This window comes from Microtus oregoni, unplaced genomic scaffold (assembly GCF_018167655.1).
Source record: "Microtus oregoni isolate MIOR12 unplaced genomic scaffold, Mior012 000030F_ref0000283, whole genome shotgun sequence".
Classification (NCBI taxonomy): Eukaryota; Metazoa; Chordata; class Mammalia; order Rodentia; family Cricetidae; genus Microtus; species Microtus oregoni.
The window spans coordinates 24,425,521-24,444,787 of record NW_024543089.1 but is presented as its reverse complement, the minus strand read 5'-3'; the positions used below and the strand labels follow the sequence as shown (position 1 = coordinate 24,444,787).

Below are 19,267 nucleotides of genomic sequence, written 5' to 3'. Positions count from 1 at the left end.
TGTATCCACCAAAGTGCACCCCAGAATGAGTGACAACTTAATAAAGCTGGAAAGTTCACTGCACCTCAAGAAGTTTAAAGAAAAAAAAAACACGCTTTCAAGTAGTTCAGTTGGTCTGGGCTTCTTCCTGGAAGCTCAGCTTCTCTGAGAGTTCTCCTATGCAGGATGGGAGAGACTAGTGTATTTGGTCAGTTTCAGGGACTTCCTGAAGCTTTCAGTTTGCTCACATCCTGAGTCTTACAAGCTTCCTAGCCAGATGTTTTATCTCAGAGGACATTCTACACACAAGCACGTGTGTGTGTTGAAGTATGTGATTGTACATAAACATAGAGATCAGAGTACAGTTTTAGCTGTTCATTCTCAGCGCTCACTCACTAACAGGTCCAGAACTCAGCAAGTAGGCTACACAGTCTAGTCCCCTCCTGAGTGCTGGAATCAGGAGCGTGAGCACAATTTCTTGGTCTTGTTTGCTTGTTTTGTTTTTTCAATATAAATTCTGGGAATTTAGTAGGGTCTTACAGAACACGCACTTTAGTGGTTGAGCTTTTTATCTAGCATTTTTTTGACTAATTATAAACAATAGAAACTATTTTCTAGAGTTTTTATGTATTTTTAGACTGATAATTGATCAAAATATCCCTAAAATAATTAGGTAGATTACTGTTACTATCTACAAATGTGAAATACATATTCTTGAATTAATTGAAAAGCTGGACCATGTATTTGAAGCCTGGACTTGTGAGCCACTTGCGTCCCAGCATAACTGTGAACACAGCTCTACACATGTACAGATGACAAGACCGTGTCACAGTGTCAAAACGTGGAACAGCCTTGTGAGAAGAACAAATAGAGGATGGATTGTAAATATCCAGAAGTCAGAAAATGTTGTGAGTCATTGCTCAAATATTTCCTTAAAAACTAAGAATAAATTTTTCCAGCCAAACTGCATTATCAACTATTTGGAAATTGCTGAACTTTGGGGAAAGAATGGTTTTAACAAAATACTTTCACCTATTAGTTAACTTCTAGCAGCTGGAAGAGCCTATCTTAGTGAATGGAATTTTATATGTTAATAAGATGGCATGCCAAGATCTGAGCATGCAGTCTTCAACTAGTAATGACTGCTGGTGATAAGAGGGAAAGGCAAATGCTTACTCTTGGTGGGTTTTTTTTTTGGGGGGGGGATAGTGATTAAAAAATGATTCCTTGTATTTCTCTTGTGCTTTACCATGTGTAGTACAGTTAATGAAGAAAAATATTTGTGGGATTTTTAAGACTAATGTTGAATAGTCCCAATGGTACCTTCCTGTGCTCAGGATGATCTCTAAAATCCCATCCATCTCCAAAAGCTTATCATTATGCAATCATAATTATTCTAATGCTATTTAACTAATATAAACTACTTAGTATAAACTACAAAGAGTAGTTTAACTGTTCCATAGTATAAACTACAAAATCAAATATTTATTAAATAAAATTATTCTGCTTATTTATGAATCCGCTCAAAATCTGACATTTTTGCTCATGTTCCAAAATTGATTTTTTTAAAACTTTTATTTATGTGTAGGTATGTATCTGTGTGAGTGTATGTCATATGTACAGGAATCTGCAGTTGCTACTTGAGGATATCAGATCACAAAGCTATAGTCATAGCTAGTTTTTGTGGAAAACTACATAGGTTGTGGGAACTGAACTAGGACTTTCAGAAGAGCAACAAGCTCCCAAACATAATTTTATAAAATTCTTTGTAGTTTATTCAACTTATTTTTTAAAGACATTTATGTTTATGTGTGTGCATGTCTGGGTGAGTTTATATGTATCATGTGAGTGAGGGTGCCCACAGAGGCCCAAAGAAGGCAGTAGATCCCTAGAAGCTAGAGCTGTAAGAGGTTGTGAGCTGCCTGAATGAGTGCTGGGAACCAAATGTAGGTTCCCTTTAAGAGCAATATATGTTCCTAACTTCAGGGATGTCTTTCCAGCCCCTTCAATTGATTTTTAAAAGCCTGTTTTTCTTAAGCTCAGACTTGCAAATTTATAAGAATTCTGAAATTAAATACTTTAGAAGAATTCCAAATATATCATAATTGAAAATTATGCCAATTATTTCTAAAATTTTATCATAATTTTCCAAATTTGATGTAAGAACATAAGTATACCTGGAAGAATCTAAATTTACTTTTTGATAGCAAATAATTTTTTACATTTCTTGTCTAAAAGGGTTAATAGCATATACTTAATTTGAATTTTGGTGTAATTCTTACTGTTTTAAACTTAGAAATGTTAATTTAAAAGATGAGTCATCACCTATAAATGATTAAAGATAAAATAATTAAGTCATTTGTTACCATAGGGTAGTACCCGGTGACAGGACCATAGAAACTGGAGATCTAGAATGTCTTCTATAAGATATTATCTTCTAGACAAACAGGAAGCTGCACTATGAAATCTCCACAATATGATGACCAAAACAATACCTGCTCTCACACGCCAGAACCAGTCAATAAGCCACTGTGGCTAGGATTTCACAGGGTCCCACCCCTGGAAGAAGAGTTACCAGCAACCAATGGATGTTGGGAAAGCAAGAATCTGCTTTTTTCAAGGATAAACCCCTGATGGGTTATCCAATCACATAGTCAGCCATAAATATTTGTTCTTAAGATCAACACTAAATGAACTCAGAATGGTGTGTGCCTGTATGCAACCATAATAATTAAGAAAGAAAGGTAATGAACTTGAGAGAGAGTGGCAGAGCACAGAAGAAACTTGAGGGTTTTTTTTTTTTTTTTGGTGGAAATGAGGTGAATACTGTACTCATGTATTAAATTATCAGAAAATTTAAATTACAAAACAACAAAAAGAAAGCATAATATTATGAAGAAAACCCAAAAGCAGATGAAGTGAAAGACGTCCTCAGAAGCAGAGCTCCAAAGCAGTAAATAAGGCTGTGAGTTCTTAGGGGAAACCTTTTCTAAAATCTCAGGTAATGGTTATTCAGAGGTGGCAAAGTCTTTAACTTGTAACAATAAAAATAAATTGATCGCTGTTGGTTAATTTACAAAAACTGAGCTTCTCCTGTCTTTGGCCTGCAAGAATGATGGATAACATTCTGTTTCTATTGCAGGTTGGTGCATAGGACTAGTGAGTTGTAGAAATACTGCAGGGAATATATAAACATATACAAACCTCTAGACAAACTGGAACCCCCTATGCAACTCAAGCTTTGTTAGAGAGTTTTTCCACTTAACACTTTCCTATGACCACAAACTTCAACAGAAAGCAGTTCCACTTGAGATGTTCCTTCTATCCACTAAAAGGGCCAGCTATTACAGAATCATTTGATTTTGGGAAAGTTACATACCACTTTATTTTGTAGTGCTATACAAGAATGTAAAAGCATAACACAGCTGCAAACATGGAGGGGGTCCAATATGAAGTTTCTAGACTTCCAAGCACCTGTAGGTCTTCTGAACCCTTATCTCATGCTGATGAGAGGACCTGGGAGACAAAGGAGAGAAAGATAGTAGTGAATGGTGCCCAGGTCTGTGTTCTCCTGCGAGAGGGTGGAACATGATGCATGATGAAGGAGGACAGCTTCAAGGAGAGTGGTTAGGAAAGTACAGGTCAGGTGACCAGAACTGTGACAGTCTAAGCTGAGACAAATGAGTGAACATGACCTGGACATATGGTGGTAAGAAAAGCAAGCCTCCCCAAATGAATGAAGTGTTCACACGGGCAACAATGCTGTTGAAGCGGGGCACAGAAATCCTAGAATGTATTGCCTCCATGTTTTGTGCAAATGACAATATAATTTTCTTTCCAAAGCAGTTATAGGCAAAGAAATCCTTTCTTGCAATTGAGAACGAAGCTATTTTCTCTATATGCATTATTTGTTGTCCCAGTGATATATAGCTAATAAATGTGGGTATAAATATTTAAGCTATTAATGGCCGCGTTACACATTATAAATAGTTCTATGAGCTCACCAGGCATTGTAAGTGATGCATTCTGCTTCCCCAAGGAACCATGGATAAAGTCACAGTCACATAATACGCATTCACCAGTGACAGATGAGTACTTTGTCAGTAAGCAGATACTACAGCGGTGTAATTTCAGTCAGTAAAACTGGTGGCAAGGAGGATATTATATAAACTGACCTCATCTAACTGATAGCATGCTATGACTAAGGAAAAGTTTAATTCTTGCAGAACTAATTTTAGTATCAAATGTTACTTTTAAAAAGCCTGAGATGAATGTGCAAGAATGCACTGGTGGCACTGGTTATATTTAAGAGGACTGTATGCACGATTTGAGCTATTCTGTTACCCATTTCCATCTTTTCCTGGCCTTATTTTTCTCTGCTTATACATATAACTAAGCCATAAGGAAAAGCTAATAAATCATCTCAACAGGATGCTAGAGGTATAGAAGTTAAGGCAGGTCAGTTTCAGAGATGGCCATTTTAATTAATTTCCATGATTTGCATTATACACAGCTATTAATCTATCTGAGGATCACTTTTCTGGTTTTCTAAAAAAAATAGGAAAACAAGGTCTAGAGAGATAACTCAGCAGTCAAGAGCTCTGGCTGCTCATCTAGAGGATCCAAGTTCAATTCTTAGCACCCACATGGTGGCTTAGAACCATCTATAACTCCAGTACTGGGAGGTCTGATGCCCTCTTATGGCTCTACTGGCCATCAGTCATGCACATGGTACACAGACATACAGGCAGGCAACAGACTCATTCCATAAAATAAAATAAAAATAATTTTAAAAAACAGAAATATAAAAACAAGCAAAAAGTTGCTATGAAACTGAATGCATCCACGTAGACAGCTTCTCAGCGAGAGCTAGTAAGACACTATGACGGCTGAACTGCAGAACGGTGATGCTTTTCATTGTCTAACTGAGGCAAATGCATGTGAGAAGCAAGGAATAACTTCACCATCTATCCTTCACCAGTCAGCTCTCATCAGTCAGCTGGCTCCCCACTCAGGGGCATGTCTATAATTGCTATGGCAACCTCGAAGTGCAGGCGTAATGTCTCCATTTCAAGAAACTGAAACTAAAGCTCAGAAGGGATGCGCTCAAAGTCGCAGAAATATTACTAACCGGCAAAGCCCGAAGCTGGCTCCAACCCAGTTCTGCTAAATTCCAGAACCTGCAAGAGTTCCAAACCTACAAAGACAGCAGAGAGATGAGGAGGACAAAAGACCCTGTGTAATCTCCTCACCACACCGACCCCACTCCCATGCGAGTGCGCGCACGTGCAAACACACACACACACACACACATACACACACACACACACACACCCTTGCCACGTCCCCTAATTCACTCACTCTCCCGAGCCAGTTACGGGAATGTGTTGAAACTCGGTGTTCTGTCTCTAAGATTACCCTAGATGATCTTCAGAAACCCAGAAAAAGAATTTCCCAGAATGAATGACGATTCTGGGATCTGTATATTTTCTAAAATGCGGTTTGTTTTCCCTTGCTGTTTTCTGATTATCCTCAGGCAAGGACTGATGTTAACAGAGAGAAAGAATGTCCTTCGGTCTACAAAGGCAAGAGAAAATGTTCAGGCCACCGGTGCTCTGGTTGTCGCTCACACTTATTCGTTATGCAGCTAAATTTTCCTGCACAAAATAAATCACATGCTGTAACAAAGAATGAGTGTATTTTCATATAGTTAGAGGATAGATTTCCGGCATTTTTAAGAATACTTTAAATATTTATAGTAATGATAAATCACTTTCCAGTTAGCATTTGTTGATTTCCATATTAAATGTGGACAAACAGAATTTATTTAATTCCCCAATCTTACATAGTGTCAACTGGGATTTTAAATAAATAAGAAAGAGTTTACATTTTTATCGTGATTTTTCTGTGCATCTGGGCTCAGAGTTGATATATCTGGACTGTATCAAGCATTTCCCATAATCACTTGGAGATTACCTCTATCTTATATTCTTTTATATATTATGCAAATCACATGTAACAAAAAGCTCTCTACATATTCTTACTATCGCAAAGCTAGTTATTGTGTTTTGTGAATTGTCATTCTTGCCTTCAGATATACTTTGACAGAGAACAACAGTAATTTGGGGAATTAAAAACTGTGTTTGGAGTGGAGGACAACCAAGGACACTCCACCATATACAATTATGTGAATGGGCTCAATGCATGCCTCTGAAGTAGAAAGTTGAAATGGGATTGTTTTTTTCTTGTTTTTAACGATGGGTAAAATTTATAATGAGTGAAAATTAAAACATTTAATAAATAAATTATCTCTGTCTGACTCCTATTATGTCTTTTGGCATAAAATTTTAGCTTGTTGTGTCATATTCTAACTTCCACATTAAGTAAATTAGTTGACTTTATCTGAACTGGAAGATGCTGCGTAATAAAGCATTGTGTTGATTGATTGTGATGTTCAACTGTGCTTAACACTAAGTTTGCACTTTATATCCTCAAAGCACTTCACGAACATTAGCTAATTAATCATCATGTCACTGTGATGTCAGGGAGGTGGTTGAATTCCTATTTCTGAGATGAAGGAATTAAATAAAGTGGCTTATGACAATGGAAGGTCTTCAAAGGTTTAAGTATGAGCACCTCAGGCAAGTTCTCCTTCCATGTGCTCCTCACAGAAGGAACGCATGGGACTCAGTGGCTCATCACATGGACCATCACTCCTCGAGTGTCCAATGGGACACACTGCCACTCCTAATAATCCTAGTAAGCTGTTAGTCTCAAACAGCTCTCATGTGGACTAATTTTACTTAACACTTTAAATGTTAAAGACATAATGCTTTGTAACTAGGAATTTCCTGAAATTTTAAAATAGATTTCATTCAGGGATAAATATTTGAAAACAATATTAACTACTGGAAAAGTTTTATTTATTAGTCTACAATCAAATATATTAACTAAAATACCTGTTGTTATTCCACGGGCAGATCATTCAACAGGCAGATAATGCTTTTGAATAATAGTCAAAGTGCCTTGCTCTCTCTGAGGAGTGGATGGGGGACGGAATGGGAAGAGGAATGGGTGTAGGAACTGGGATTGGTATGTGAAATTAAAAAAAAAAGATTGTTTTTTTTAAATAAAATAAACAAAAAAATCTACCAAATTTTCTAAATTTTTAAAGGAATCCATTAGCAAAGTGTTAACTTAACTTTGCTAAATATTCTATGTGTTTTATGACATTGTTAGTCTGACAATCATAAAATTCTATACTAGCAGACTAAAACAAATGATGAGAATACAGAATATATTGAGGAAGGGATATAAAATCAAACAGTTATTAAACTCTTACAAAGTAAACACAGTGGTTAACCACCAGACAATCAAGTTATACACCATTACATGTGCCCTGTTCCTTCTGTTAAGTCACTACATTCCAAATGTAGTCTTTGTTGATTCCTTTAACTATTAATTATTTTATCTATTTTTTGACTTTACACAAATGTAATTTTGTCAGATGTATATTTTTTAATATTTTTGCTTTATTTCTCTCAATATAATTTGACAGCATTCTTCCTAGTATTTTGTAAATGGTTTATTCATTTCTGTTATTTTACAGTATTACATAAAAGTGTGTGTATGTGTGTGTGTTTGTACATGTGTACATTCCATGACTTATTGGTTGACGCTACTATTCAAGTACAGCTGGGTTGTAACAGTTCAAGGTTAGTAACTACAGCATGATTATCAACACTTTTCTGTGAAAGTTTTGATGTACGTAAGTACAAGTGCCTATGGAAACTCGAAGCAGTAGATGGGAGTAACATTACAAATTCTCAAGGCCAAGAACTTATTGTTTTAGAACTTTTATTCTAGTAATTATTAATTTATAACCATGTTTAATTATAAAATCAAGAACTTTTGTATATGAGAATTCAGTTGATCCATATATATATAAAGAACCAACCTAAAAATTCATTGGGAAAAATATAATTCTTTAGATGTAAAATGATTTCTTCATTGTAACTACATTCAACACACTGAAGTAAGCAACCATTGATAGTAAAGAGTTGATTTGGCCCCTGGAATGTCTACTTGTCTGTCTTTTCCATTAACATTTTATTGTTAATATTAATATTAATTGAAAAATATTGTGTTATTAATATTAATGAGTAAAATAATAGCTTCATTATTAATATTCAAACCTTATGAGCTATTACAACTATACAAAATATAACACATAAAATGAAAATTATGTTGTATAGTACAATGCTGGCAATGTCAGTCTCCCAGGTTTGTTTGCTTTCTAAGATTACATTAAGTTATTTATTAAGAAGCTGAGAAAAATGTGTCATGACTGAACCTACATAATAAAAATGGAAAGAATTGGTATAAACTTTCTGACCTATATGTGCACCATGCCATGCTTACTCACACACGTGTGCATGCACACACACACTATATAAATAAGTGCAATCTCAAAGTTAAACTTTCATTGAAAGTACACATTGTCTTAGAAATTAAAGTTTCTATAACACAAAATTTTTCATAAACAAATGTGGTGTAACCCTCTGAATTTCATATGAATATTTAAATGTCACCAACAACAACATTGCTTCTGTGTAAAGATATGACATACTTTGTAAAATTTTGCTTTGATACTTGGAAAATGGAATTATTTTATTTACTAGTTGCTGCAGTAGACAAAATTAAACATAAATTTGCTTTTATATGTTCATTTTATGATCTGTCATCTCTGCTAAAGGAAATATCTGCTGGACCCATAGACATGCAATTTATCTAAAAAAATCTACCAATATAAATATATATGCATATACATATATGTGCATTCACATGTATATATATATACACATGTCTGTACATACATGCATTCTGAGTGTATCCCTTGTTCTAAATATTTGAAATCAGAGCTTTTTGAAACCTTTTCAAGCACACATTTTGATACCTTGCAAATGGGATCCAGTTCTGAACAGGAAGCGTTTATATACTTTATGTGCTTCTTAGACTTCAATTCTAAATGTGATTTCAACAATATTTTAAAGTTTTTCAGTGTGAAACTTTGTTTTATAATGACATCCTCCACTTGAGACAACATGCCAGTATTCACAGATCTTCACATTTTGAAATATTTCGAACTTCACCTATCTCGATATAGGGGCAGAAGGAAGTAGCTCTCTTAGAGGTAGAGAAATGTTGATGATTAAAATCATATAACTGCCTTCTTCTGACCCTTGAGTAGTCTAGGTTCTGGGCTTTGCATGAACTGGTCATTCTAGATAATGACTGCTAAATCCGAGAAGCGCTCTTGAACCCTTTGTCTCATCCCAAGTTGTGCTCCTCAGTTCAGACACCAGGTGCTTCCTTACTTTTATTTTGTAGGTTCTAGTCAATTGTTTTCATATCCTAGCCAAATGAACATCTCACTTAGATGTTCCTTCCAAAGAGGATGGCAAAAGTCATAGTACATAATTCATTATATGACTAGGACATCCTTCTAAATTTAAACCTTGTTCTGGATTTGGAGGCATCATACTAAGCACAACCTCATTGGTGTTACTGTTTTGTGTGTGTTCGAAATACTGCTATAAATAGAGGAAAATGGGCAATCATTTGAAGATGCTCTGCTTCAATATTTGAGGAACTACAGATCCTTCTCCAAGTCTACCAGTAAATGTAGCCCTCACCACTCATCAAGAAGATTTGCCTTTCCAACAGACAGAGACCATTCCAGAACACCACAGCCCAGTCCCTACTGCTACATCCACAACACAATTCCTGCAGCTCTGGCTTAAGATCACTGTGCACGGGAGAGCAGAAAAAATGTGAGAGACAGAGACCATTCCAGAACACCACAGCCCAGTCCCTACTGCTACATCCACAACACAATTCCTGCAGCTCTGGCTTAAGATCACTGTGCACGAGAGAGCAGAAAAAATGTGAGAGACAGAGACCAGGAAGTTTGCTGACGGTGTGTCCCCTCAGAATGGCGGAAGCCACACCCATGAAGTCTCACCAATAGGACTGCCCCAAAAGGAGTTTAACAAGGACAACAGCAGTATTCATGTTAAAATGAACAAGCGAATAAAAAGTTGAACTTTTTTTCATAAAAATGTCATCAGATTGTGTCTGCATCAATGAGAAACATTATCTTTCCAAAGAATCCTACTCTCCTCATTTCCATTTATATAGGAAATTGATTAATACTTAATTAATTGGTACTTGCAGTTGGGGATTAACAGAATTCACTTTTCTTCACTGCTCAACCACTGTAATTTAGATCCTTCGATTTAAAGCTTTTATTATTTTCAAAGGTAATCATCTTCCTGTTGTTAGAAGTAAAATATCCAAGCACCATGCTAATTATAGCTTATTTTGTGCCTCACAAATTAGCTAATTAACATCACTAGAAAGTAAATGTACAGTGAGTGAAGTTTGAACTGCTGAATTGGAGTCAAGCCTCTTGCACTGTACGGGGTTGCGAGATGTGTTATGTCCTATCCTTAGGTCAGATACAAGTCAGAGCTAATAACTAGGCAGAGATTCACTGTTCTGCAGAAGGATGGGTTTCTCTGAAGCTTTAGTACAATTAAAACTAGGAGTTTATTCCATCAGAGCCCAATAGACAGGTAAGAGTTGTGAGGAGGTAGGAAAACGGAACGATGTGCAGAGGTAGGAAACAATCGTTTACGTGAACACACACAGGGCTCTTTGGGAAACTTTAAAATCAATGAAAGTCATGAGCTTATATTTGTTGCATAATATATTTCAAAACTTAAGATGATGACATTGATTCTTCAAACTCAGAATACTTTATTTAGGAGGAAACGAATAGAAACCCAACAGCTTCTGAGCCAGTAAAACTTGATTCCAATACAAATATAATCTTTATGTAGTCAGAGAAAGGCAGAGCCATGGTCTCAGGCACACCCCTCTACAAACATCAATGTGCCCCTTAGCACAGCTTCCAGAGCAAAGCTCACTCGGGGTCACTTACAAGTATGGAAAGCTACGATGTATCTTGGACAATTCTACAATCTCAATGTTCAAAAGTGAGAAAGTCCAATAAAAGATAACCTTAAAATCAAAAGAAGACACAGAATGTATTAAAAAATGTATAATAGAAAACTAAAGAAACTAACGTAACGTTATGATAAATGGCAAAATTTTTAACACTGAGGACTAAGAAAAAACAAATTTAGCTCACCCTTTCTCTTTACTCTTGAAAACCCACTGACCATGCTCTACAGGGAATCTAGTAAGAAATTTGCACTCTGATCCCCACCCTCCAATTCTAATCTCAGTCTTATCTCCACTTGGTAGCATGTCTCCAGATGCCAGCTCTCCTTCCTCTCTGCCACAACTCCCAGGAAACTAAGCAAATCCTCTCCTCCAGCTTTCCTTCCTCACCATATTGTCTCACCCCCAACACCATAGACACTGTCTCCATGTGGAGGCCACACCTACTAGGAAGTCAGATCCTACTGTGGATCCTCTCAGCTTTGCCCCAACTTCTAGTCCATCACCACTTCTGCACATCAGCTCCTAATACCTAGAAACAAGTTCTACCCAGAATCCTCAGGGGTCCCACCTGACAGGGTACTCAGAAGCACTCGATACCAGGCAACCCACAGACACCACATGCTCCTAACATCCAGAGAGAGCTACACAAAACAAGAAATGGAAACCTATTCAACAATGACAAACCAGACATCAATACTACAAACATAGCAAATTACAAACATAGCAAACCCAGATACTTAGATACCAGTGTAAAGGCACAATAAACATCAGTCAGGACAATTATGTCTCCACTAGAGCCCAACAACCTTACTACAGTACGCTTGATAAATGAAATATAGCTGAAGTACAAGACACAGACTTCAAAATAGCTGTTATGAATATGATGAAGGACCTTTAAGAGGATACAAATAAGTGCATTAGTAAAATCTGTGAAAACACCAGTAAAATAAAATGAAAAGAATTATTCAGAACATGAAAATAAAAATAGAATCAATTAAAATACAAATGAAGAAAAACTGGAAGTGAAAATTTAAGGAATTTGAGCAAGAATCTTGAAAAGAAACCTCACCAACAGAATACAAGACATGGAATAAAGAATCTCAGGCTTTGAAGACAAGATAGAAGAAACATATAATTTGGTTTAAAAAGGCAAACTATAACAAAAAATCTAGGCACAAACATTCAAGAAAGCTTGGACACTTTGAAAATACCAAATCTAAGAACAGTAGAAATAGAGGAATGAGAAGAAACCCAGGTCAAAGACACAGAAAATATTTTGAGCAAAATCACACAAGAATATGTGATATTGATTGGCACCTAAAGAAGAGTGTAAGAAGTGTACAGAACACCAAATAGACTAAACCAGAGAAGAAATTCCACATGACACATAATAATCAAAACCTTAAATATTAAGAGCAAGGAAAGACTATTAAAAGCTGTAAAGGGCCAACACCGTATAACATATAAAGGCAGACTTATTAGAATTACACCTGACTTTGCAAAGGAGTCTCTAAAAGACAGAAGGGCTTTGACGGTTGTACAGACTGTAAGAGACCAGAGGTGCCAGACAAGACTTTTATACTTAGCAAAACTTTCAATAATAATAGATGAAAAAAATCAGATCTTCCATGATAAAATCAAATTTAAGCAGTATCTATCTATAATCCATCTCTACGGAAGGCACTGGAAGGAAAACTTCAACCTGAGGAGGTTAAACATACCCAAGCAAACACACTGAACAAAAAATCTTGGATCAGCAAATGAAAGAATAAAAAAAACCCACACTGTGACAATAAAATGACAAGAATCAATAAACATTGGCCATTGATAACTCTCAACACCAGGTCCTGATCCCCAAATAAAAGACAGACTAGCATGCTGAATACAAAAACAGGATCCATTCTTTGGCAGCATGCAAGACATACATCAACCTTAACATCAAAGACAGACATCACCTCAGGGTAAAACGATAGAAAAGTTATTCCAAGCAAACACACCCAAAAAGTTGTAGTCAGTTTAATATCTGATAAAATAGCTTCAATCCAAAATTAATGAGAAGAAATAGAAAAGGACACTACATTCTCATCAAAGGAAAAACATACCAATATGATATTCCAGTTCTTAATATCTATGCACCAATCCCAAAGGCACCCAAGTTCATAAAAGAAGAGCTAAAATCATGTATTGGCCCTCACACATTAATAGATACTGGATGACTTCGGTACCCCATCCTCACCAATGTATAGACCATTGACCAAAGAAACCTAACTGAGAAGTATTAGAGATTAAAGACCGACTAGACCTAAGAGATATTTACGGAACATTTAATCAAAACACACACACACACACAAAAAAAAAAAAAAAAAATACTAGCTTCTCAGAACCTCATGGAACTTCCCCGAAGTTGATTACATACACAAAGCAAGTCTCAAAATACAAAAAAAGAAAAAAGAAAGAAGAAAAGAAAGAAGGAAGGAAGGAAGGAAGGAAGAAAGAAGGAAGGAAGGAAGGAAGGAAAGAAGGAAGGAAGGAAGGAAGGAAGGAAGGAAGGAGGAAGGAAGGAAGGAAGGAAGGAGGAAGGAAGGAAGGAAGGAGGAAGGAAGGAAGGAAGGAAAGAATGATACCCTGCATCCTAGCTGGCCACCACAGAGTAAAGCTGGACATCAACAAAAACAGAAACAATAGAAAGCTTTCAAACTCATGGAAACTGGACAACTCAGCAGTAGATGGCCAAGACAAAACAAACTTACTGGCACTTTTTCTTTCTTTCCCCTCTTCTTTTCTTACCCTATAGGACTTTTGCTTATATATTACGACGTTCCATTTTGTTTTCAGGGAATTTTTGTGCTGGTCAAGGTGTATGTCTCTGCATCTATCTGTGTTTCTTGTGCTTTTTTGTTAGATCTTTATTTCTCTATTACTTTGTTTTGTGCTATTCTTATATTTTTTTATTTTATTGTCTTTTTTTTCTAGATGCCTGTTTGATTTCTAATGAGAGAAAGCAAGAACAGATATGAATTTGGGTGAATGGGGAAGAGAAAAAGATCTGGAAAGAGTTGGGGGCAAAGGCAACCATAATCAGAATGTATTCCATGGGGAAAATCTATTTTCAATTAAAAATGGAAAATGTAACCAGAGTGTTACTGAGAAAACACAAAAATAGTCATTTAATTACATATATAAATATTATAAGCAACAAATCAGCAAGATAAAGGTCATTGTGTCTGAAGTCTTATGTTAACTTGGCTGCCGTTCTTCCCTGGAGAGTGGTGTGTGTTAGCCTGAACAAGTAGGTATATCAGAATACTCCATAGGAAGAAAGAAAATCCTAAGTTTAATCAATGGCACCAAAGAACCCTTGAAGTGTGGAGGCAAGAAAGTCTGAGCCAAACCTTAGTGGCAAGGTTTAGCTCTGATTCCCACAGAATAAAAGCCAAAGATGCTGTAACTGTGCTTGTTCATAAATTACAGGGATATGCTCAACAAACGAGTCTGGGAAGGGAAAGATTAGTGGCAGTTCTTTGGGGAGGTGTTCAAAGAAGTCATGCGCACAAGGCAAAACATATGAAACCAGACCTTCAGTTCTGCTCCAGGACACCATCATAGTCCATCCACCAGAATCATATGACAGAGACTTGGGGTCTCTCTTAGGAAAACCCTGGCCCAGGCTACCTCTAATGGCTCTTACTTCAAAGAAAGAACCAGACCTTTTGACACTATAAAGGGGCACAAAGTCTTCTTTGATTGTTCACCCATTGTTTCTTTATAGGAAATTAGAGGAGTTCATTGAATAGCCTACAAAGCACAACGGTCAGAACTGTAAAGAGTGAAGCCCACAGGCAGGATTTTCACTTTTAAAAACATTAAGGCATTGAGCGAGCTACACTACTCCAGCTTTTCAGAGCTGATTGAGCACTAACTGTCAGAATCCCAGGAGCAGCTTGTTCAGAGCCAGGGTCTCAGTGAGTCAGAGGTGACCTCCCTTTAATTATAGAAACTCGAGACCACATATCACTCTAATTAGAGAAACCCATGGGTGGATTTGTTGTGTAGCCAATTTGTTCTGAGGGTCCTCTTTTCTTATTATCTCCTTTCTCTTACTTTTGATCTCGTGCCTCTTTGAAGGTTTATTGATTGAATGTGTGTGTGGATGTGGATGCCCATGTGTGTGTAGGTGCACCATATGTGTACAGATGCCAGTAGAAGCCTGAAAAGGATGCTGGATGCTCTGGAATAGGTTGTGAACCATCAGATATGGGTGTAGGAAACTGAATCAGGATCATTTGCATGAGCATCAATTTCCAGTCCTCCAGTCCATCTGCCCCTTTATAAGTGTCTACTTCATTGCTCACTCCCAAAACACCCCGTCATTCAAATGCACAATGCACCACACACACTTGGTCTGTCATTTCTCTATCCTCTTGCACACATTCAGTTATGATCTCAGAACCTTTCTGAACAGCCCAGTAAACTACTCTTGTCCCAAACTGACAATGACTTAAAACTGATAGGACTCCTGTAGTAACCTTCTGGAAAACATAGCTTAAGCAACTTGCTAAGGACCCAGGGTGCGAGTGGCACTCACTTGTGCTCAGAAAGCAGTCCCTCCGTGCTCTTAAAATTGTGCCAAGAGGATGACTGCTCACCGTGCTTTGCAACAGACTTTAGTTCTTGAAAGCTGGCCTTCCAGATTCCAAAAATCTTGCTCAAAGCATGTGTCTCAAATAGAGGGAAGGTTGTCCAATCATTCTGTGAACACTCAGAAAAGAATTGTTACTGGAAGGGGAACAAAACCTCTTGTCTTTGGCCCAGAGTCCCACAAAGTTGAAAACATTTGCTTTGATTCCATACCCAGGTCAATGGACCACAGAAGCCAAAATCAGTTCGTTAAAACATCACCGCTGACCACAAGCCACCCAAGAATCAGACACATTTGTACCGACCAGTTCCTTGCCCCACATGCTCATTTTCAAGGCCATATGGGTTGGGGGAAATTGTGTGTCTCTGTTAAAGTGGTTTTCAACGTGTATGTGAGATGGTTTTCATTCTGACATAATTTTTGATTGGTGAATGTAAAAGATAAATGTCAAAGAAAAGAAAGGCTTAGCGACTGCAAATTTAACTGTACACAGAGTAGCTGTCCCCATGTTCAGAACTTAAAAGATGGGAAACTGTGTTTTTGCTCTTTGCACTCTATCCATTACCTACATGAAGGGAAGACTGTTCAAAAAAGATGAAATACCACTTCTAGAATATATCCACAATTTCATTTTCCTTTATACATGTATAATATTCTGTTTTATAAGTCATCTAGTTTTTATTATCTATTCATCTGTTGATGGACATCTGGGTTCATTTCGTGTCCTTGATATCATAAATAGACCCACAATAAACATGATAGGCAAATCTCTCTATGGTAGGATATGGAGTTCTCTGAGTATAGATCCAAGAATGAAAGGCTATCTGACTGATTAGAGCTCTGTGACTGTGAAGAATTGGACAAACCTGGAGGCAAATTGTCTTGAGTGGCCTTTGAACCCCAGCAGCCATTTTTTCCGACCGCTATGTCTGAATATCTTTGTGGCTGCCATGTGACCTTCTGTGCTGTGTTAACAGAACACTAGTTTTTGCCAGCCTGAAAGATAATGTTACCAGCTAGTGTGTGAGTGAGAATGTTTCACCCACCACGATATATAGCGTACCTCCAGATGCTCAGTATTGGAGAAGTGCCATGATTTATGACTTCTTTTTTCCTCTGTAGAAACTTCATGACACTGTTCCATTGGAATATGGCTTGGGAGATAGACTAAACCATGTTCTTTGATCATGGTCACTCATAATTACCCTGTTATTTCCTTCAAGGGAGAACTTTATCTTCTATCAACAATCCCAATACAATAGATTGATTTGGGGTTGGGCATCTTTAATCCCAGCACTCGAGAGGCAGAGGTGGGCAGATCTCTATTTGTTCAAGGCCAGCCTGGTCTACAGAATGAGTTCCAGGACAGCCAAGGCTGTTACACAGAGAAACCCTGTTTCGAGGGGGAAAAAATATTGATTTTGGATCCTCTTTTTAGTATCAGACAACTTCTAAGATGGCTTGATTCCACATACCTGTCCGGGACCACCATATTTTACACCAATAGTTCAATCTTCTTTTTTCTTTCCCAACTTTATTAAAGAAAAAAAAGCAATGGTGGTAAATCTCTAGAACACGGCCAATTTCCTGGGATTCCTCCCTCGAAAGTGTGACATTTGATTTCCAAACACATGCCGATGCACATGGTTCCCATCACACTAGGCAGGCGAGAAGCTGAAATCCTGATGTGCTCATCTTCCGACTTTCCCCAGTCTGTGGTCCATCTTTGGGTCAGCAGTGATTGCCTGAACAGCTACTATGGCTTCGTTAATTTTCGTCCGTAGCTCTCTGAGCTCTTCTATGTGCGGCAATCGCAAGACTGAGCAGCTTCGTTCAGAACTGCATCTCCTGTGTCAAAGCCTAGAATATGTTTGTCTAAAGCAACAGGTAAGCCCTCTTTCGTTTGATTTGCTTTAGCAACTGCATCCTGTGTTAGACGCTCCTGAACCAAGATGCGAATTGCCTTAAGCATTACCAAGTAATCATGACGCTGAATCTGAAGGAGGTTAGCCAGAGCCATGACACCAGACTTAAAATCAGGATTATTTACGTCCAGGTTGATCAATGGCTCTGCATTTTTAGCTGTGTTGTCAGTATTTTTCCTGTTATTGGTTACTAAGTCCTTGTATTTTTCAGCATTATCTCCATATTCAAGTCTAACAACTAAACCAAGAAGCCAGTCATTTGCTTCCTGTCGCTCCTGAATCTTGAAAGGACAGTTAACATCTCTGAGATACTTTTCGAAGAACTTGGGCCAGTCACTGCTGTGGATATTTCTTAGGTTACCTCTGTCTTCAATCTTGTAGTGTCTAATTTTCTGGTCTTCAAGCCAAACAATGAAGTTTCTAAATTCTGTTCCATCTTTGCAGTTGAAGCCTGCAGGGTTGTGGTAGTCCAGGGCCGTGAGCTTGCGTCGGAACATGGCCGCCAGGGCCTCTGCCGGAACACAGGAGAGTGAGGCGGGCGGCGCCTAATAGTTCAATCTTCTGTAGTTGCTTTGTTAATTATATCTATTCATGAGTCAAGTCTTTAGACAATCTTGTTCTTTTATAGATTGCAATGCGATACCATCAAAAAATCTGATGGATTAATAAGCAAACAAAAACTGATTTAATAAATAAACCAGATCCACTAACTGCCTTAGAGTCAGCTAAGTAGCAGCTTAAATAAACATTATTTTTGTTTTATGTTCAGTTTTCTTCTCTTTTACTTCTAATTACAACCTCCCTACTTTCTATCCACCTTCAAACCTCTACCTTGACTTCACATTCCCTCTCAAATACACGGCCTCCAGGTCTTTCATTGTTACTGTTACATTGTATATAAAAATAAATATATGAGCACAGCCTGTAGGATTCCTTTAATGTTCTTCCTATATGTATATGTTGCTTATATATACAGTTACTGTTACGTTGCATATAAAAACAAATATATAAGTACGGTCTGCTGGGTCTCTTTAGTGTTGCATACATACGTGTGTGTGTGTGTGTGTGTGTGTGTGTGTGTGTGTGTGGTGTGTTTGGCATTGATGCTTTAATATTGGATAAGCAATTACAGAGATCATCCCTAGAAAAGACTAATTTAGCCTCTCTCAGTAGTCATTGCTTAATAACTCTTTATCTAGGATTAGGGCCCCTTGAGATTTGCACCCTCATTGTTAGCAGGTCTATCGGTTTACCTTTGTTCAAGACTTGTTAGGGCAGCCATATTTTGAGTGTACTAAGAGTGTGCCTTCCCTGTCACTTCTAGGTTATACTCTCTTGCATCAGATAATCAATCCACTTCTGTGGCTCTTGCAGTTTTTCTGTCCTCTTTTCTGCAATGTTCCCAGAGCCTTAGGTGTAGGAACAGTGTTGTAGATGTATCAATTGGGGATGGACATTTATGGATAATTGTTCTATTCATTTCAAACAACTTTTCTATAATGGTCTCTGACTACTGTGAAAAAGGAAGCTTCTTTGATGAGGGGTGAGAACTACACTTACACATGTGTAAGAGGAAAAGCATTTAAAATGCAGCGAGGAGTTATATATACTAGCTTAGGAAAATGTCAGTACTAAGTTCTCTTCTAAGATCCGTGTCCTCACAAGCTATAGAGAGTCAGCAAGGTTTCCAGTA

General features: G+C 37.5%; 1 pseudogene; it reads right to left on the bottom strand.

The window, feature by feature from the left end:
* Positions 1 to 17,340: 17,340 nt before the first annotated feature.
* LOC121465246 lies at positions 17,341 to 18,071 on the bottom strand (annotated as a pseudogene).
* Positions 18,072 to 19,267: the final 1,196 nt, after the last annotated feature.